This window comes from Malus domestica, chromosome 07 (assembly GCF_042453785.1).
Source record: "Malus domestica chromosome 07, GDT2T_hap1".
Classification (NCBI taxonomy): Eukaryota; Viridiplantae; Streptophyta; class Magnoliopsida; order Rosales; family Rosaceae; genus Malus; species Malus domestica.
In genome coordinates this window covers 16,623,398-16,645,791 of record NC_091667.1, presented here as the reverse complement: position 1 = coordinate 16,645,791, position 22,394 = coordinate 16,623,398, and the positions used below count along the sequence as shown (strand labels likewise).

The following is a 22,394-nucleotide window of genomic DNA, read 5'->3' as shown; positions in this document are numbered from 1 at the left end:
GACATTCTTGAGTAGGCGAGTGTAACATCCCACATCGCCCAGGCGTGTGGATCCTATAAGCCTTATATGTATATTCTCATCTTTACCTAGCAAGAGGCCTTTTGGGAGCTCACTGACTTCGGGGTTCCATACCAAATTGTCACATCCCAGCTCGGGCCCCCACCACAGCACGATATTGTCCGCTTTGGGCCCCGACCACGCCTTCACGGTTTTGTTTCTGGGAACTTATACGAGAACTTCCCAATGGATCACCCATTATGGGATTGCTTTCGTGCGAACTCGTTTAACTTCGGAGTTCCGATGGAACCCGAAGCCAGTGAGCTCCCAAAAGGCCTCGAGCTAGGTAGAGATGGGAATATATATATACAATAGGAAGATTGCGAGGATGAGACTACTTAGGTATATATACAAGCCATGAAAGACAATCTATGGGATTGTAGTACCAAGTCCGGAAACTAAAGCTTTCGGGCTTTTTCTTTGTCAAGTTTTGGATAGCGTTTGCAAATATATTGGTAAATAAATACATAACGAATATAAATTGATTGATTTTAAGCCATTTGATCTAGGTTTTTAAATCAAATAGCACCACCCACTATTTTTGGCAAATTCCATATCCTTCATTGGAATTCGAGAGTTTTGGAGGAAACTCTTAGTATGGTATGGGAGACTCATCATTACCAAGCCCACCTCACAATGATATGATGTTGGCTAGCATCAATAATAATGAGAGAGTACGCTTACTCATTTTCATCTCTTGCAAGTACCTAGGCTTACAGGACCTCTAAGTTCTGACACCAAGGATGGTTAAGGAAGAAGATGAGTGCCATCAGAGGAAGGAAATGCTAGCTTCCTTATCCCATATGGCCGCCTCTCTAGAGAGAAAGAGAGATCATTTGTTCTCTCATCTTTCTCCAGAGAAACCCTAATGAGGTTAAGGCTATAAAGTTGCCTTTAAACCTCTTTCTGAGTAGGAAACTTGTAATAAGTGAACCATCACTAACCCTCTAGCATGGCTAGCCTTGGTGTGTTTAGTTAGGGAAATTGCTCATTGTTTTTAGTTGTTACTCAACTTAAACCTTATGTGCCTTGGATCCCAAAATCCGAAACTAACTTAAACCCAAATATGAAACTTTCGTATTTGATTAATTAAATTTCAACTAAATTTCAACTATTTAAGTGTTATTACTCATCTTCATTATATCCTTCAATCATTACCTTAATTGCAACATCTACTTCTAGATATCTCCTAGGATTCTCCTAGCTTAGAACAATGATTCTATCCTAAAAAGATCTCGATCTCCCACTGCTTGAGTCTAAAAACTATTTACTAACTTCACCGTTAGAGAGCCTTTCGTGGCACACCGCTACCCTTGTTGTCACAGGCTTGATCACAATTTTTTATTGTTTTGCAAGTTGCTTGAGTTTGTGCACAACCACCACTCACGGCGATGCGCAAATTTGGTTCCAACATTCACGAAGTGTGGCATGAGAATACATAATATTTGCAGCCTTGTGGTAGTGGAAGACAAACTTGTCATTCTTTCTTAGCAGAAACTTAGCCTTCATATTACCTTTCAAGTGATACATACATAAACCATGTTGAGCGTCCTTAAAAACCTTATTCACGATGTTTCCAATGCTTACATTCTGGTTTGAAATTATAACTGAATTCAGAACATCCTCAATCACTTCATGCAATTGCTTGAAAAACCACCCGAAATCATTGTTTTATGTGTCGCCTATGCCGAAGCCAAATGGTAGATGGTGCAGTTGCAGTCAAACACTGTCATGACTAAAAGGACAGCTTTGTACTTTGATTTTAAATGAGATGCATAAACGCCAATAAATGGATGCATCCATGGCAGAAAACTTTTTATTGACACTAATTGCAAAGAAGAAGTATCGAAATAGATGGTCTCCTTTAGTAAGAACTAGCAAAAATGCCCGCGCGTTGCTGCGGGACTTGAATGCACCAGCCTTAACCATATGAATAAGACATTTAACCTGAAAAAAAAATCAACATAATCATGAACGAACAAAAGGGATAGATGAGTGAAAGATGTCGCTAAGATGAGCAATTCGGCTTCTATACACATTCAACCGAGCTGATTACAAAAGATACAGTTGCAAGAAAATGCTCTGTTTCTTGAGAAACAGAAGCAACATGCAATTAACACTTATATTGCCCTTCAAGTTAAGATGGCAAAATATGTCTTGCAGGCTAGGCACGTGTTTTAACAGCTAAACAAAAAAGCAAAAAAAGTGTGTTGTTCTTGTTTCAGAAAACTCCGCTTGTGTAAGTTTATCTTACATTGCCGGTCCCAAGCCCGGGTAAAGGAGGAGGGGGAGGGCGTCGGGTAGTCGACAGCCGGCACTCTTCGGTTACATCGAATCCTTATGAAAGTGAATCCAGAACGAAATCGCGCTAAAGCTAGGGCGTCACTCGTAAGTGGCGCGCTGTGTGGCCCGAGCACAGTGATAAGTGAGCAAGGGTCGCTGTATCTCCATCGGCACCCGGATGCAGTGTTAAATGAGCAAGGGGGCCATAGAAACTTCTTTTCGAACGACTCCATTCAAAGTTGTTTGGGAGCATATGCTCCTATCAACTTTACACAGGACACACAAAAGAAGTACTTTGATCCTATTGGACAGGGGAGGGTGAAGAAGCTAGGACAGAAGGGTAGAGTTCAAGAGAGTAAAATGCATTTAGGAACGTGGAATATACGAACCTTAACGAGAAAATCTATGGAAGTAGTGGAAGTTATGGTGAGGAGAAGGATAAATATTATGTGCCTACAAGAAACTAAGTGGGTTGGTCTTAAGGCAAATGATCTAGAAAACTCAGGGTTTAAACTTTAGTATTCGGGCACAAATAGAACGAGAAACGGTGTTGGCATCATCATGGACAAGACCTTGACACAAGATGTTGTAAATGTTAAGAGGGTAGGAGATAGAATCATGGCAATGAAGATTGTAATAGGACAAGAACTCATCAATGTGATTAGTGCGTACGCACCTCAAGTAAAGTTGGATACGAGTTCGAAGGAGAAATTTTGGGAAGACCTTGGAGACTTGGTACGAGGAATTGCCCAGACGGAGAAGTTAGTTATAGGAGGAGATTTAAATGGACATGTGGGCAGGGAGACAGGTAACTATGGAGGTTTTCATGGTGGCCATGGTTTTGGGGAGAGAAACGAGGATGGGGAAGCTATCTTGGATTTTGCAATGGCATATGATCTCTTCTTAGCCAACACCTTATTTAAGAAGAGAGAAGAACATGTGATCACCTACATGAGTGGGTCGTTAAAAACACAAATAGAATTTCTTCTAATGAGGAAAGGGGATCGTATAACTTGTAAGGATTGCAAAGTTATACCGGGAGGGAGCTTGGCTAATCAACATCGCTTGTTGGTGATGGATGTACATATCAAAAGAGTGAGAAAAAAGAACAAGACTTGGAAGTGCCCAAGGACTAGATGGTGGAATCTAAAAGGAGAAAAACAAGCCATTTTCAAAGAGAAAGTAATCACTCAGTGTGTGTGGGATAGAGAGGGGGAAGCTAGCCAAATGTGGGATTCCATGGCTAGTTGTATCCGAAAAGTAGCAAAAGAGGTATTAGGAGAGTCCAAGGGCTTTACTCCACACCAAAAGGAATCTTGATGGTGGAATGAGGAGGTACAAACAAAGGTGAAGGCTAACAAGGAATGTTGTAAAACCTTATACAAGGACAAGACCGATGAAAATGGTGAAAGGTATAGAAGAGCGAAGCAAGAGGCGAAGAAAGCTGTGAGAGAAGCTAAGTTAGCAGTTTATGACGATATGTATAAGCGACTAGATACCAAAGAAGGAGAGTTGGATATCTATAAACTAGCTAGAGCAAGGGAAAAGAAGACAAGGGACCTAAACCAAGTGAGGTGCATCAAGGATGAGGATGGAAAGGTTCTTGCTACAGAGAACGCGGTCAAAGACAGATGGAGAGGTTATTTTCATAATCTTTTCAATGAAGGACATGAAAAGAGTACTTCTTTAAAGGAGTTAAGTAACTCAGAAGAGTGTAGAAACTACTCCTTTTATCGTCGAATCAGGAAGGAAGAAATGGTTGTAGCTTTGAAGAAGATGAAGCATAAAAAGCAGTGGGCCCAGACGATATACCGATCAAAGTGTGGAAATTCTTGGGAGAGACAGGTATAGCATGGCTTACTGACCTTTTCAATAGGATTTTGAAAACAAAGAAGATGCCAAATGAGTGGCGAAAGAGCACTTTGGTGCCTATCTACAAGAATAAGGGTGACGTACAAAATTGCATGAACTATAGGGGTATTAAGCTAATGAGTCATACAATGAAGCTCTGGGAGAGAGTCATTGAGCATAGATTGAGGCAAGAGACATGGGTTTCGGACAACCAATTCGGGTTCATGCCAGGGCGCTTAACCATGGAAGCAATCTATCTCTTACGAAGACTGATGGAAAGATATAGAGATGGGAAAAAGGATTTACACATGGTCTTTATAGATTTGGAAAAAGCGTATGATAGTGTCCCAAGAGACATTCTTTTGAGGATTTTAGAGAAGAAAGGAGTACGAGTAGCATATATCCAAGCTATAAAGGATATGTATGAAGGAGCAAAGACTGCCGTATGATGCGAAATATATAAGCACACAAATTAAACCCTCTTTTTATCAAATGTAATAAAGTATGTAAGTAGGGATCGTTCTGGACCGGGGATTAGGAGGGATTGCTAAACACTTGAAAACTGACTTAGAAACGTAAAAACAAAGTTTAAAACACTAAACTAGACTCAAAGAATGTAAAACTAAAGTTTGAAACACTGAAACAAACCAAAAGACTCAAAACAGCAAACAAACACTCAAAACTGCCTTAAAACACTTTCTGGGCAGTTTTGAACACAAACACAAATTTGGACGAAATTGGGTTACAACTTGAATCAAAACACTTAAAAACACAAACTAAATGGATTTCTAACTAATCTAACACTTTAAAATAAAGGGGGATTTGGTTTTGACGAAATTGAAAACAAGACAAAACTTTGTAATTAAAACAGATTGTAGAATGAATTTGAATGAAGCTTATGGATGCAAGGCTAGCTAGGAGGTTCTTCTCCACACATGTCACACTTGTATACAAAACGATCTCCAATTGCTTTTCGATAAACTATGAATACTCAACGCCCCAAATTAACCGTGAATTGCACTAATTAACCCTCAGTTTTTTCACAAGTTATTGAGTTGGATGATTGCATACGACAACCCAAAACATTCCCTACAAGTTCCCTACATGAATTGCATAATAGAGATACAAGCAAGAATCATTAAGTTCTATGAAAAACATAAGCATTGACGAGGCACTCGTCACTATGAATTGCATGAAACTTATGCCAAGAATTTACTTAACGCGATTGTGACTAGCAACCTTCACTACTTGCGAATATAAGTTCATAACGATTAGGTGAAACTCCCTTATATTCTAGCATCAAATTCATGCATGAAAATTAAGCGTGCACTCTCAACCAACATACACAAATCAGTTTTTATACGAACGGATAAGTAAATTGAATTCACAGCTTATGAAACGCAATTAGAAGTAATCAAATCATATTGCAAGCATAAACATGGTTTCGAATTCCCCCCTAGCCAAAGGGGGGTTTAGTTCCTCATACTTACAAAACAAAGAGTATTGAATTTAAACATTGAAAATAAGGGAAAGAAAACACCTAAAACGTTCCAGCAATCCTAACTAGAATGGCATGCACGTCCAAGGCTTCTCCTCCTTCCTCTTTGCTGCGGCACAAGGTTTTGGGGACAGGTTTGGATGGTATTTGTATGGAGGAATGGATGGGAGATGGTATGGTGGTGTTTAGGATGGATGGGGGGTGTGGCAAAAGAGAGAAAGATGGCTGAAAATGTGTTTGTGATGTAGTGTGATGTTTTGTGTTCTTCCCTTCACTCCCTATTTATAGAAGCTCCAAAGCAAAGAATCAATCAAGTGGCTTTAATAAACAATACAAAGAAAGACCAAAATGATGCAAAAACAGCTAGTTTACATGCTCTTTTTATCATTGTGTCTTGCCTTTAACAAAAGGCAATCATTCCTCTTTTGCTAATTCAACTCCTTTGTAGCTGTCTATGTGCCTTCATTCTTCAATTTCTGATGCATTTGCCTTGTATTCCATCCCTTTTCCACATGTACTAGCTGTTAGACAACGGAGGACATGACACATGACCGAGCACAATGGCGTTCTAAGATTCATATAGCCGACCCCACTCAGTGAAGAAGGCTTTGGTGTATTTAACACAATATGTTGAAATGAAGCAAAGCTTATTTATTGATATCTCCGATAAGTTACAAATATGTACATATACATGAGTCAAAATAAACAAACAAGAGGGAGCCTTCACAAAGATTGTTTAGGAGAAGTCTCAGCAGTCGGTAGAGCCCCAGAAAGAGAAGGCACTGGAGGGGGATCATTCGGAGCCTCAGTACTGGACAGAACCCTAGAAGGAGGAGGCATCGGAGGTTGATCATTTGGAGCTTCATTACGCGGTACAACCCCAGAAGACGAAGGCAATAAATGCCTTTGGAACAAACCCACAAACCGCTGATGATCAAGTAAAACCTGACCATCAGATTCCTTCATCTGGTCAAGCTTCCTCTTCATGTTTGTAGCTTAGTCATGTGCGAGCCGATGCAACTGTTTATTCTCATGCTTGAGCCCTCTAATCTCCTGTTTGAGACTCATCAATTCAGCCGCCAATGATTCAACTTGGCGGGTTCAAGCAAATAGGCGTTGGGCCATATTAGACACAGAGCGTGCACACTGAACACTCAGAGCTAGAGAATCCTTAACAGCCAACTCATCAGACCGTTTGGAAAGTAGTCTGTTATCTTTGGGAGTAAGAAGGTTCTTGGCCACCACCGTAGCGGTCATATCATTCTTCATCACAGAATCCCCAACGGTAAGAGGACCAGTAGGGGATAAAAAGGATGGGCACCATATGTTGTCTGGAAAAGGCGTGGCTGCCTCTTCAACAAGGTTCAAGTCAAAACGACGGTCAGAGGGGCCAGACATTTTCAAAGGTGTTGAAGAGAGAAGAGGTCGAACAAATCAAGATCTTAGAAATGCAAGAAGGGAGCTTCTACTGGTGGAGATTCAAGTGTGCTTTGGAACTTAATGCCAGCCTCTATAAAAATCTGCACTCGACAGAGCTTTAGAAATCGAAGAGGCGCCTGCCCAGAAATCGAAGAGGCGTTTGCTTTCCCAAAAGCTGGGCTGCTCAGAGACCACGAGGGCCGATCTCAGAAATCGAATAGGCTTTTGCTTTCTCAAAAGTTGGGCTGCTCAAAGACCATGAAGGCCGATCTCAGAAATCGAAGAGGCGCTTGCTTTATCAAAAGATGGGCTGCTCAGAGACCACGAGGGCCGATCTCAGAAATCGAAGAGGCACATGTTTTTTTCAGCCTTGTCAGCACCTGTCACATGCACACTTAGCGCTGCTGAAATGACGGGCATTATGTTGAAGATTTCTGGTGAAGTAGAAAACACGTGAATCTTACTGTTCAATTATCCACTTTCCACACGCACCATCAGCTCATGGGTACCGCAGATAACTTTGCCGAAGATCTCTGACAAAGTTTAGACACGTGAAGCTTGCAGCTCCCACTACATCGCTATGACCAAGAAGGGTAAAAGAATAGCAAATAAACAGCACCAACAAAGTTTAGATACATAAATTTTGAAGGTCTAGCTACTATATTATTACCCACAAGGGTAAAGGAACAACACCACTGCTGGATAATTGGAAAGTCCCTGTGTGTCAACTTCTGTGCTCTGTGGCAAGGTAGACTAGCAAACATGCCCAACCTTTAATCACATTCGAGAAAACTCCCAACAAGATTGCTTGCTCCAAAATCGAAGAGGCACCACCCTCTGAACTCGAGAGCTAGACTCCCAACATGATTACTTTCTCACAAATCGAAGAGATACCGTTCTCCGAATCTCGAGAGCCAGACTCCTAGTAGGATTGCTTTCTCAAAAATCGAAGAGGCATCGTTCTCCGAATCTCGAGAGCCAGATCCCCGACAGGATTGCTTGTTTGAAAACCGAAGAGGCACCGCTTTCTCAACTTCGAGTGCCAGATCTCCTTGGATAAAGCTTGTCTGTAATCTTCACACGCAACATCAACTTTCCAGATACCACAGACCACTTTTTCAAAGTGCTCTGACACACGTGAAGCTGGCAGCTCCCACTATCGTGCTCGGAAAAGAATGAGGGTTATGTATGTCTGCCTTGCAATGGAGGGTGAAGGGTGACATTTATAGGAATTAATAACCGGTACTATTGTTTCACTCTTGTCAGCAACCGTTGGATGATTTAATAGTAAACTTCACGTGCTTTCTACTTCACAAGAGATCTTTGACAGATTGCTCGTAATTTCCGCAAGGCTGATTGTGCATGTGGTTGGCGCTGACACATCTGGAAAAGCGAGTGCCTCTTCGATATTTGGAATCGGCGCTAACACGTCTGGAAAAGCGAGTGCCTCTTCGATATCTGGAATCGGCGCTTCGACAAACTGCCCGTGATTTCCGTAAAGCTGACTCTGCATGTGATAAATGTTGACACGTCTCGAAAAGTAGATGGTTGGAATCGGCGCTTCGACAAACGGCCCATGATTTCTGCAAAGCTTACTTTGCATGTGACAGATGCTGACACGTCTGGAAAAGCAGATGGTTGGAATCGGCACTTCGACAAACTGCCTGTGATTTCTGCAAAGCTTACTCTGCATGTGACAGATGCTGACATGTCTGGAAAAGCAGATGCCTCTTGATATCTGGAATTGCCTCTTCGATCTCTGAAATCCCGTCGAGTGCAGAGGTTGCATGTGACAATTGCAGACAAATCTGGAAAATAAGGTTGGCCGTGGTTTCTGAGCAAGTCCAGCTTTTGAGAAAGCCAGCGCATTTTTGATTTTTTTAGTTGGCCTCTTCGATTTCTGAACTCGCCTATTCAATCTCTAAAATCCCATCACATGCTGATTTTTATAGAGGTACGCAGGACGTTCAAAGCACACTTGAATTTTGCCTATAGAAAACTCCCTTCTTGCACTTCTACGATCTTGACTTGTCCGACCTCTTCTTTCTTTAACACCTCTAAAAATGTCTGGCCCCTCCGACCGTCGTTTTGACTTGAACCTTGGTGAAGAGGCAGTCCCGCCTTCTCCAGATAACATATGGTGCCCGTCTTTCATATCCCCTACTGGTCCTCTTACCGTTGGGGATTCAGTGATGAAGAATGACATGATCGCTGTGGTGGTGGCCCGAAACCTTGTCACTCATAAAGATAACAGACTGCTTTCCAGACGGTCTGATGAGTTGGCTGTTAAGGAGTCTCTGGCTCTTAGTGTGCAGTGTGCGGGTTCTGTGTCCAACATAGCCCAACACCTATTTGCTCGAACCCATCAAGTTGAATCGTTGGCGGCTGAAGTGATGAGTCTTAAATAGGAGATTAGAGAACTCAAGCATGAGAATAAACAGTTGCACAAGCTCGCACACAACTATGCCACAAACATGAAGAGGAAAATTGACCAAATGCAGGAATCTGATGGTCAGATTTTACTTGATCATCGGAGGTTTGTGGGTTTGTTCCAACAACATTTGCCTTTGTCTTCTGGGGCTGTACCGCGTAGTGAAGCTCCAAATGATCAACCTCTAATACCTCCTCCTTCTGTGGCCCCACCGACTGTTGAGGCTCCGCCGATTACTGAGACTTCTCCTAAGCAGCCTTTGTGAAGGCTCCCTCTTGTATTTATCTGCTTAATGTTCCTTTCTTTTTTTATGAATGTAAAAATACCTTGCATAACTGTTAGTGTTTCAAAAATAAACCCACACAAAAAACAATTAAACAAGCAACAAATAAAAATGATAATCAAGGCAAAATAAAACTGCAGAAAAGGGAAGGTTTTTAGAAACGCAAAACTGATTGTGGAGCGATTAAAAAATCTTCCTTATTTGAATACATGGGTTGCCTCCCAAGAAGCGCTTGCTTTAACGTCTTGCAGCCGGATGAAGAACTCATTCACTCCTCATTGGAGCCCACGGCATGCAGGGAGATGTCCTCCACGGCATGCTCCTCAAAGTGCTCATAATAGGGCTTCAATCGGTGCCCATTCACCTTGAATTCATGTCCCGTTTTCAAGCGTTGGATTTGGACTGCACCACGAACAAAAACATTAGTAATAACAAAATGTCCAATCCACTTAGAACGTAACTTACCGGGAAACAACGGTAAACGGGAGTTGAACAAGAGCACTTTCTGGCCTATGGAGAATGTTTTGCCTCGAATCATCTTATCATGGAAAGCTTTGGTCTTCTCCTTGTAAATGCTAGCATTCTCGTACGCCTCATGCCGTATCTCATTAAGTTCATTGAGTTGAAACTTCCTATGACTTCCTGCGGCATTTAGGTCCATATTGAACTTCTTGATGGCCCAATGAGCTTTGTGCTCCAATTCAACGGGGAGATGGCACGGCTTGCCATAGATGAGCCTAAATGGGGACATTCCAATGGGTGTCTTGTACGCCGTACGATATGCCCAAAGTGCATCATCTAACCGTAAGCTCCAATCATTCCTTGTAGGCCCAACGGTCTTCTCTAGAATTTGTTTGATCTCATGGTTGGAAACCTTGGCTTGGCCATTCGTTTGAGGATGGTAAGGTGTAGAAACCCTATGGTTGACATTGTATTTCCTCAATGACGCCTCTATGGTCCGGTTGCAAAAGTGCGATCCTCCATCACTTATGATGACATATGGCATGCCAAACCTTGCAAAAATGTTAGTTCTAATAAAATTTGCAACCACTTTAGAGTCATTAGTCCGGGTGGCTTTAGCTTCCACCCACTTCAACACATAATCAACCGCAAGCAAAATATACATGAAACCATACGAGGAAGGAAAGGGACCCATAAAATCAATTCCCCAAACATCAAAAATTTCAACATTAAGGATAGAAACTTGCGGCATTTGATCCCTAGCACCTATGTTACCCATTCTTTGGCATTTATCATATGTTAAGCAAAAAGTTCTAGCATCCTTAAAGATACTAGGCCAATAGAACCCACATTGTAACACCTTAAGTGCTGTTCTTTGTGTGCCAAAGTGACCACCACATGCATATGTGTGACAAAAACTTAAAATTGAACGAAATTCAGAATCATGCACACATCGACGTACAATCTGATCCGGGCAAAATTTCCACAAATATGGATCATCCCACACATAAAATCGTGCATCATGCCTAAGTTTATCACGTTGGTGCCAAGTGAAAGTGCTTGGAATTTGTTTTGACACCAAATACTTCAACGCAGTTTGCCATGGCAATGACTCAAGGGCAGCCACCATCTCAATGATATCTTCACTAGGGGGCACGACAATGGAATCCTCATGCATGCCGTGGGTTTCCTTGGTGGCTGTTTCAATGTTTTTCATGTTCTTTCCTTGTGCAATGACCAATTCAAGTGCATCGTCCTTTAAATTGTCAAAATGGTCTTGCGCCAAAGAGTCAATTATATCAATAGCAAAACATGAATGATTTTCACTAGGAAACTTCATAGAATCAGAAAGATTGAAATTAATCACTTCCCCATCAAATTCCATCGTTAAAGTGCCATTAAACACGTCAATCTTTGTTCGAGCCGTTTTCATGAATGGCCTTTCAAGGAGGATGGGTAATGAAGGGGTATGGTCCGATTCATCCATCTCAAGTACGTAGAAATCCACCGGAAAGATCAAATGATTAACCTGCACTAAAACATCCTCCAAAACTCCCTTTGGATAGGCATTAGATCTATCGGCCAATTGTATGATTACACCATCATTTTTTTAACTCTCCTAGGTTCATAGATGCATAAATTGAATATGGCATGACATTTATAGATGCACCTAAGTCTAACATGGCAGATTCAAACCTAGTATTACCAATGACACAAGGAATCGTAAAACTACCTGGATCTTTGCATTTAGGGGGCAATTTGCGTTGCAAGATGGCTGACACGTTCTCGCCTACTTTCACAACTTCCTTGGTCGACATCCTCTTCCTCGTGGTGCAAAGTTCCTTCAAGAACTTGGCGTACCTCGGGACTTGCTTGATTGCATCCAAAAAGGGTATGTTGACTTGAACTTTCCTAAATGTCTCTAGAATGTCCTTTTCAGCTTCTTCTTTCTTTGTTTGCTTGAACCTATTTGGAAAAGGAACATTCGAAGGAAAAAACATCAGTAAGAACTGGATTTGACACGTTCTTACCTCTATTGGACAGATTGGATGACTTAGGATCACATAGGGCTTGCGGCAAAGGTGTTTCCACCTTTGCCGTGGGTGGTTTTTGTTCTTCCTCTTCAATCATCAACTCCTCCACCTCGTTAGAACGTGATTTGGAGTGTTGGGGTTCAGATCCTACGTGCTTCCTATTTCGCAAAGTTATAGCTTTTGCAGATTCGAATCCACCTTTTGGATTGACCACGGTTGAGCTAGGCAACTTGCCTTGCTCTCGAAACTGCCCCATAAACTCGGCAATTTGCCCCACTTGCTTCTCCAACTCGTCCACCTTCTTGTCCCTAGTTTGCATGCCCTGCGCCATAGAAGTTAGTAAATTAAAAATCTGATCATTATCAATAGAAGAACCTGATTTTTGGGCGGGTTATACTTAGGGTTGAGTTGGTGCAAACGGCTTTTGATAGAAACCCGGGGGTTGTTGCCTAAATGTGCTTTGTTGTTGGCCTTGTTGGGGTTCTCGCCATTTGAAATTTGGATGATCACGCCAACCGGGATTGTAAGTATTAGAAAAGGGGTCATTCCTCGGTTGGTATTGGTTGCCAAATCCCACGGCATTAAGGGTCTCCCAACCTCCATTCTCTATCAATTGTGGGCACTTGTTCGTAAGGTGTCTTTGCATGGAGCATACGCCACAAGCTGCCACGTTTTGCACTTTTGGACCTTCCACCACCTGAGAAAGCAAAGTAGTAAGGTTAGTCATTTGATTTTGAAGTTCGGTTATGGCACTTACCTCATTCACTTGGTGTTGCCGTGGGTTGCTCCTTTGTCCAACACCTTTGTATTGTTGGGCATTCAACGCTCGATTGGAGATTAATGTCTTGGCTGCCGTGGGGGTCTTGTCCACCAAGGCTCCTCCCGCCGAGGCATCTAGCATTTGACGTTCGATTGGTAGTAGCCCCTCGTAGAAGTATTGTAGAAGAAGTTCCTCCTTCATCTGATGCTGTGGGCATGAAGTAACAAGAGATTTAAAACGTTCATAGTAAGTAGGAAAAGATTCACCTTCATCTTGTTGAATTCCACTTATCTTTTTTCGTAGGAGGATGACTCGAGAAGTTGGGAAAAACTTCTCCAAGAAAGCCTGTTTCATGCTCTCCCAAGATGTGACCGTTCCAGGAGCTAATTCATACAACCAATCTTTCGACTTTTCCATGAGAGAAAAGGGAAAAGCCTTCATCTTCAATATGCTCCCATCAACATTGATTGGAGTCATGCTTGAGCACACCACCTCGAACTCTTTCAAGTGCTTGTTAGGATCCTCCATGGACAACCCATGGTACTTCGGAATGTGGTGTAGCAAACTTGACTTCAACTCGAATTCCTCGGTCTTTCCTTGGGCAGCCGCGGGATATTGAATACATAGAGGTGCGACATTATCTAATCCCGAAGCCGAAAGCTCCTTGATTGTACGATTGTCTTGTGCCATGGCTTCCTCTACTTCACCCACTCTTGCCGTGGGTTCCTCTTCTTCAAACTTAACTTCGGCTTCTGAATTTGATTTTGATTCACTAGGTTTTGGATTCTTCCTTTTTCGTCTCAATTCTCGCTCAAAATCGTCGTCAAAGTCCAAGATGTGTTTATGAATCGGATGAGAACTCCGAGTCATAAACTAGTACCTAAAAACAAGAAAACAAAACAAGGTCCGAATCTGGAATTCATTAAAACAAACTGAAATAAAACAATTCAAGGGATTAGCAATGTTGCTAATCCCCGGCAACGGCGTAAAAAATTTGATGCGAAATATATCAGCACACAAATTAAACCCTCTTTTTATCAAATGTGGTAAAGTATGTAAGTAGGGATAGTTCTGGACCGGGGATTAGGAGGGATTGCTAAACACTTGAAAACTGACTTAGAAACGTAAAAACAAAGTTTAAAACACTAAACTAGACTCAAAGAATGTAAAACTAAAGTTTGAAACACTGAAACAAACCAAAAGACTCAAAACAGCAAACAAACACTCAAAACTGCCTTAAAAACACTTTCTGGGCAGTTTTGAACACAAACACAAATTTGGACGAAATTGGGTTACAACTTGAATCAAAACACTTAAAAACACAAACTAAATGGATTTCTAACTAATCTAACACTTTAAAATAAAGGGGGATTTGGTTTTGACGAAATTGAAAACAAGACAAAACTTTGTAATTAAAACAGATTGTAGAACGAATTTGAATGAAGCTTATGGATGCAAGGCTAGCTAGGAGGTTCTTCTCCACACATGTCACACTTGTATACAAAACGATCTCCAATTACTTTTCGATAAACTATGAATACTCAACGCCCCAGATTAACCGTGAATTGCACTAATTAACCCTCAGTTTTTTCACAAGTTATTGAGTTGGATGATTGCATACGACAACCCAAAACATTCCCTACAAGTTCCCGACATGAATTGCATAATAGAGATACAAGCAAGAATCATTAAGTTCTATGAAAAACATAAGCATTGACGAGGCACTCGTCACTATGAATTGCATGAAACTTATGCCAAGAATTTACTTAACGCGATTGTGACTAGCAACCTTCACTACTTGCGAATATAAGTTCATAACGATTAGGTGAAACTCCCTTATATTCTAGCATCAAATTCATGCATGAAAATTAAGCGTGCACTCTCAACCAACATACACAAATCAGTTTTTATACGAACGGATAAGTAAATTGAATTCACAGCTTATGAAACGCAATTAGAAGTAATCAAATCATATTGCAAGCATAAACATGGTTTCGAATTCCCCCCTAGCCAAAGGGGGGTTTAGTTCCTCATACTTACAAAACAAAGAGTATTGAATTTAAAAATTGAAAATAAGGGAAAGAAAACACCTAAAACGTTCCAGCAATCCTAACTTGAATGGCATGCACGTCCAAGGCTTCTCCTCCTTCCTCTTTGCTGCGGCACAAGGTTTTGGGGACAGGTTTGGATGGTATTTGTATGGAGGAATGGATGGGAGATGGTATGGTGGTGTTTAGGATGGATGGGGGGTGTGGCAAAAGAGAGAAAGATGGCTGAAAATGTGTTTGTGATGTAGTGTGATGTTTTGTGTTCTTCCCTTCACTCCCTATTTATAGAAGCTCCAAAGCAAAGAATCAATCAAGTGGCTTTAATAAACAATACAAAGAAAGACCAAAATGATGCAAAAACAGCTAGTTTACATGCTCTTTTTATCATTGTGTCTTGCCTTTAACAAAAGGCAATCATTCCTCTTTTGCTAATTCAACTCCTTTGTAGCTGTCTATGTGCCTTCATTCTTCAATTTCTGATGCATTTGCCTTGTATTCCATCCCTTTTCCACATGTACTAGCTGTTAGACAACTTTCACCCACATGTTTTGCATCATTTCATCTTGCAAACATCAACTTTCAGCCACTTTACACCTCTACACACATGCTATGCATCATTTCAGCTTGCAATTATGTTTGTAGTTGCTGAAAATGTGAATACATCTTGTAAAGCAATCCAACAAATGGCATCTTTCACTTTTTTTCCTTTCAAATTTTTTCCTTAAGTGTATGTATCTGCATACTTCCACACTTTAACTTCATTATTCAGATTTTTGCATGTGTTGAAACCCTTTTTAAAACACCAAAAACGTCCATCCCACTTGCTCCATATGCATGCAATCCATTTTGGCCCAAAATTGCTCCAAATTGCACCAAAATGCACTTTCTTTCCAACTTTGCTTAAAACACTCTTATAAGCAATAACTAACTAAGTAAATGCAAGAAAGCATGTTAACTAAGTCGCATAAATATGCTCCTATCACCGTAAGAACTCATGAAAGACAAACCGAAAACTTCCCCATAACTGTAGGATTACATCAAGGCTCATCCTTAAGTCCTTACCTTTTTGCGTTGGTAAAAGATGAGTTAACAGGACATATTCAATATGATATTCCTTGGTGTATGCTTTTCGCAGACGATATAATGTTGATAGATAAAACTCAGGAAGGGGTAAATGCAAAGCTTAACTTTTGGAGAGAAGTGTTGGAATCTAAAGGTCTTCGCCTAGGCCGATCAAAGACAGAATATATGGAGTGCAAGTTCAGTGCAAATGGAGGCCAAAATGAGTTAGGGGTGAGGATCGGAGATCAGGAGATACCAAAGAGCGATCGTTTTCGCTACTTATGATCTATCTTGCAAAAAAACGGAGAATTAGATGGAGATCTCAACCATAGAATACAAGCTGGATGGATGAAGTGGAAGAGTGCATTCGGCGTGTTGTGTGACCGTCGTATGCCACTGAAGCTCAAGGAAAAATTTTATAGAACGGCAATAAGGCCGGCGATGCTGTATGGCACAGAATGTTGGGCGGTGAAGCATCAACACGTACACAAAATGAGTGTAGCGGAGATGAGGATGCTTCGTTGGATGTGTGGGCACACGAGAAAAGATGAGATTAGGAATGAGGATATCCGAGGTAAAGTAGGAGTAGCCGAAATTGTAGGAAAGCTGAGAGAAAATCGGTTACGGTGGCTTGAACATGTGCAAAGAAGGCCTACTGACGCTCCGGTTAGAAGATGCGACTACGGGACAGAGGTTCAGGGCCGAAGGGGTAGAGGAAGACCTAGGAAAACTTTAGAAGAGACTCTAAGAAAAGACTTAGAGTACTTGGATCTAACGGAGGACATGACACATGACCGAGCACAATGGCGTTCTAAGATTCATATAGCCGACCCCACTCAGTGAAGAAGGCTTTGGTGTATTTAACACAATATGTTGAAATGAAGCAAAGCTTATATATTGATATCTCCGATAAGTTACAAATATGTACATATACATGAGTCAAAATAAACAAACAAGAGGGAGCCTTCATAAAGATTGTTTAGGAGAAGTCTCAGCAGTCGGTAGAGCCCCAGAAAGAGAAGGCACCGGAGGGGGATCATTCGGAGCCTCAGTACTGGACAGAACCCTAGAAGGAGGAGGCATCGGAGGTTGATCATTTGGAGCTTCATTACGCGGTACAACCCCAGAAGACGAAAGCAATAAATGCCTTTGGAACAAACCCACAAACCGCTGATGATCAAGTAAAACCTGACCATCAGATTCCTTCATCTGGTCAAGCTTCCTCTTCATGTTTGTAGCTTAGTCATGTGCGAGCCGATGCAACTGTTTATTCTCATGCTTGAGCCCTCTAATCTCCTGTTTGAGACTCATCAATTCAGTCGCCAATGATTCAACTTGGCGGGTTCAAGCAAATAGGCGTTGGGCCATATTAGAAACAGAACGTGCACACTGAACACTCAGAGCTAGAGAATCCTTAACAGCCAACTCATCAGACCGTTTGGAAAGTAGTCTGTTATCTTTGGGAGTAAAAAGGTTCTTGGCCACCACCGTAGCGGTCATATCATTCTTCATCACGGAATCCCCAACGGTAAGAGGACCAGTAGGGGATAAAAAAGATGGGCACCATATGTTGTCTGGAGAAGGCGTGGCTGCCTCTTTAACAAGGTTCAAGTCAAAACGATGGTCAGAGGGGCCAGACATTTTCAAAGGTGTTGAAGAGAGAAGAGGTCGAACAAATCAAGATCTTACAAATGCAAGAAGGGAGCTTCTACTGGTGGAGATTCAAGTGTACTTTGGAACTTAATGCCAGCCTCTATAAAAATCTGCACTCGACAGAGCTTTAGAAATCGAAGAGGCGCCTGCCCAGAAATCGAAGAGGCGTTTGCTTTCCCAAAAGCTGGGCTGCTCAGAGACCACGAGGGCCGATCTCAGGAATCGAATAGGCTTTTGCTTTCTCAAAAGCTGGGCTGCTCAAAGACCACGAAAGCCGATCTCAGAAATCGAAGAGGCGCTTGCTTTCTGAAAAGATGGGCTGCTCAGAGACCACGAGGGCCGATCTCAGAAATCGAAGAGGCACATGTTTTTTTCAGCCTTGTCAGCACCTGTCACATGCACACTTAGCGCTGCTGAAATGACGGGCATTATGTTGAAGATTTCTGGTGAAGTAGAAAACACGTGAATCTTACTGTTCAATCATCCACTTTCCACACGCACCATCAGCTCATGGGTACCGCAGATAACTTTGCCGAAGATCTCTGACAAAGTTTAGACACGTGAAGCTTGCAGCTCCCACTACATCGCTATGACCAAGAAGGGTAAAAGAATAGCAAATAAACAGCACTAACAAAGTTTAGATACATAAATTTTGAAGGTCTAGCTACTATATTATTACCCACAAGGGTAAAGGAACAACACCACTGCTGGATAATTGGAAAGTCCCTGTGTGTCAACTTCTGTGCTCTGTGGCAAGGTAGACTAGCAAACATGCCCAACCTTTATTCACATTCGAGAAAACTCCCAACAAGATTGCTTGCTCCAAAATCGAAGAGGCACCACCCTCTGAACTCGAGAGCCAGACTCCCAACATGATTACTTTCTCACAAATCGAAGAGATACCGTTCTCCGAATCTCGAGAGCCAGACTCCTAGTAAGATTGCTTTCTCAAAAATTGAACAGGCATCGTTCTCCGAATCTCGAGAGCCAGATCCCCGACAGGATTGCTTGTTTGAAAACCGAAGAGGCACCGCTTTCTCAACTTCGAGAGCCAGATCTCCTTGGATAAAGCTTGTCTGTAATCTTCACACACGTGAAGCTGGCAGCTCCCACTATCGTGCTATGACCAAGCAGGGTAAAGGAATAGCATTAGTACTTGTTGTTAGGGAGACTCCTATATATGTCGACCTCCATCTTCAACGGACAGGCAGACTTGCAAAAATGCTCAACCCTTCCTCATATTTGAGAGGGCACTCCCAACGAAGCCTCTCGAAATACTCAGCTTTCTTTCCTCCTGATAATACCTCTGCAAACAAGCTACACTAGAGCAAGAATATCTCATATCATCAGGGTTAAAAGCAAGAGTATCCCATATCATGCTTTTTCCCTGTCTTTTCCTTTGGCCTTGTTCTTACCTGCAAGACAAGGAGAAAGAGAGCAATCAGTTAGCACTTGGAATCAAGCTTCCAGTCAGGAACCCCTTACCTGATTACTTACCTGGCATTGCTCTCGAGTACTCATCTTCAACATCTTATGCTTCCAGAGGAGATACCACATCTGCCTGAGGAACAGATAAGGAAAGTGAGAAGGATACAAGGAAGTATGTGGAGACAAGCGTAACAGAACACGTGCCGATACATCCACTACTTTGTCAATAGCAAAAGTATCCCATATCAGCAGGGTCGAACGTACTCTAGATTTGATGGACTTGTTTTGACCCTCAAATTCTTCAGTCGGCCTTATACTTTGGAGGAAACCAGAAAACCCTCCAGCCCTGTTCAAGAATAAGCCTGTGGAAAGTTACTTCTTCAAAAGCAAAAGTATCTCATATCATCTATTTGCCTTTTTTTTCTCTTTATCCTTCATGCTGCCTGCAAGATAGGGGGAATGAGAACAATCAGCCGGAACTCGAAATCAAACTTCTGATTTGGGACTGATTACTTGGAGCTCTGATTGCTTACCTGGTCTGTCACCTCTTTTAGCAGATCCCCTAGCTCGGCGACTTGTGGGACTTCTACTACATGGTTTGTATCGCGCTTGACCAAGCCTGAAACTACAAGTAAGCTTCAAGTGAAATTGATACATTACCTTGTGCATTTCCACCAGTTAAAGATAACACCCCTGGATGGAGGAAGAGTACTTCCAGAGAAGATGCCACATCTACCTATGAGACAGATAACGCAAGTGAAGACGATACCACACTTCAGTACTTAAAAGTTTCGTGATTACGAGATCATTCTCCCACACTATTTCCTAATGTCATTTGTACTAAATCATTCACTTGTACTCACTAAAGGAGAGCTTGAACCTATGTACTTGTGTAAACCCTTCACAATTAATGAGAACTCCTCTACTCCGTGGACGTAGCCAATCTGGGTGAACTACGTACATCTTGTGTTTGCTTTCCTGTCTCTATTCATTTACATACTTATCCACACTAATGACCAGAGCAATCTAGCGAAGATCACAAACTTAATACTTTCTGTTGTACCAAAGTCCTCATTGATTTTGTGCATCAACAATCCTTAAGTCCTTACCTTTTTGCGTTGGTAATGGATGAGTTAACAGGACATATTCAAGATGATATTCGTTGGTGTATGCTTTTCACAAACGATATAGTGTTGATAGATGAAACTCAGGAGGGGTATATGCGAAGCTTAACCTTTGGAGAAAAGTGTTGGAATCTAAAGGCCTTCGCCTAAGCCAATTAAAGACCGAATATATGGAGTGCAAGTTCAGTGCAAATGGAGGCCAAAATGAGTTAGGGGTGAGGATCGGAGATCAGGAAATACCAAAGAGCAACCGTTTTCGCTACCTAGGATCTATCTTGCAAAAGAACGGAGAATTAGATGGAGATCTCAACCATAGAATACAAGCTGGATGGATGAAGTGGAAGAGTGCATCCGTCGTGTTGTGTGACCGTCGTAGGCCACTGAAGCTCAAAGGAAAATTTTATAGGATGGCAATAAGGTCGGCGATGCTGTATGGCACATAATGTTGGGCGGTGAAGCATCAACACGTACACAAAATGGGTTTAGATATGTGCAAAGAAGGCCTCTTGACGCTCCGGTTCGAAGATGTGACTACGGGATAGAGGTTCAGGGCCGAAGGGGTAGAGGAAGACCTAGGAAAACTTTGGAAGAGACCCTAAGAAAAGACTTAGAGTACTTGGATCTAACGGAGGACATGACACAAAACCAAGCGCAATGGCGTTCTAGGATTCATATAGCCGAGCCCACTTTGTGGGAAAAGGCTTTGTTGTTGTTGTTGTTTCAGAAGCTAATCATTCAAGCACTAATGTATGGATTAATGTAAAATATCTAAGATCATATTTGTTTTTTGTTTTTACTGATGCTTCAACATCATCCACCTAATTCATATCACATCCATAGGTACCTGAGAACGCTTATTCCCACCACCATTGCATTGTTACTTTAATAAATGGATCCTTTTTGATACTCTCAGGTCTTCAGATCTCAGTACAGAAAAGGGCCAAATATTTTTTAGGTTCAAAACAAATGCAAATGCCATTACAATAGCACTAACCCTTCTTAATTTTCGACACAGCAATCCTCCTAACTCAACTTAATAAGTAACAGTCTAATTCTTTCTTAGCCAAAACTAAGCCAAAAATTGTCAATCCCATAACTGACGTAGAAAACAACTCCAAATTCTCATTTCCAAACTGAATTTTATAGGTAACTCTTAAATAAAACATGCATTATTATATAATAATATACAACACAATTTATCAGTGATATTAACTCTTAGAAGATTGCATATTTGAGGCACAATTGAACCTGATTTAGAGGATTGCATGTACACAACTTTGGGATTTGCTATCCTCTTGTCAACTTCGTCATTGGTCATCTCATAAATAACCTGTTGATTTTACAAATCAAATTAATAAATTATAAGGTTGTCTATAAAAGTTGACTATCTATGTTGATATAAACGGCAACTTTCACTCCAAATTTCTGTTAAATCTAGAGAAAAAATGTTGTAAGCATAAATCTATTTCTAATTTTTCCCATTAAATTACTTACATCTTTAGCAGCCTAGGCAAAACCATGTATAAGTATAAATAATAAATGATTTCGGATCAACAAAGTTTGTCCACACTTACAGCAATGTCAATGGAACCAAGTCCAAAAAGAACAACTGAAGATCCTTATTTCAGTTTTGTTGCATTCAAAGTGCCACTCAAACCTGATTTTGGAAAAAAAGTAATCAGCATCATATTGACTTCTGATACATACATGAAGACTGTAATGTTTTGAGTGTTGAATTTACCTGATTGTTCACAATGAAGAAGAAATATCGCCAACCTTGGTACTGTATATTTCTGCCCAAAAAAAGTTTTCCAAAAAATGAACTAAAAAATATAATCTATTCCAATATGATTATCCGTTCATGTTCAAAAAGACAAAACGAAGAATATATAAGCATCCAAACATCAGTTAAAACTAAACAATTAAAAGCAATAACACTAAACCATTTCATTAAAGACATAGATAACATATTTGGCTCTTTGTACCTAAAATAAAAAACATT

General features: G+C 41.2%; 1 long non-coding RNA gene across 1 annotated transcript; it reads right to left on the bottom strand.

Annotated features, from left to right (window-relative positions):
• Window positions 1-21,494: 21,494 nt before the first annotated feature.
• LOC139197389 (uncharacterized) lies at window positions 21,495-22,188 on the bottom strand. The gene is made up of 3 exons (XR_011582762.1): window positions 22,134-22,188; window positions 21,967-22,049; window positions 21,495-21,722 (listed from the first exon to the last, which is right to left on the bottom strand). It is a non-coding gene; the product is annotated as an uncharacterized lncRNA (long non-coding RNA).
• Between the last annotated feature and the right edge of the window lie 206 nt (window positions 22,189-22,394).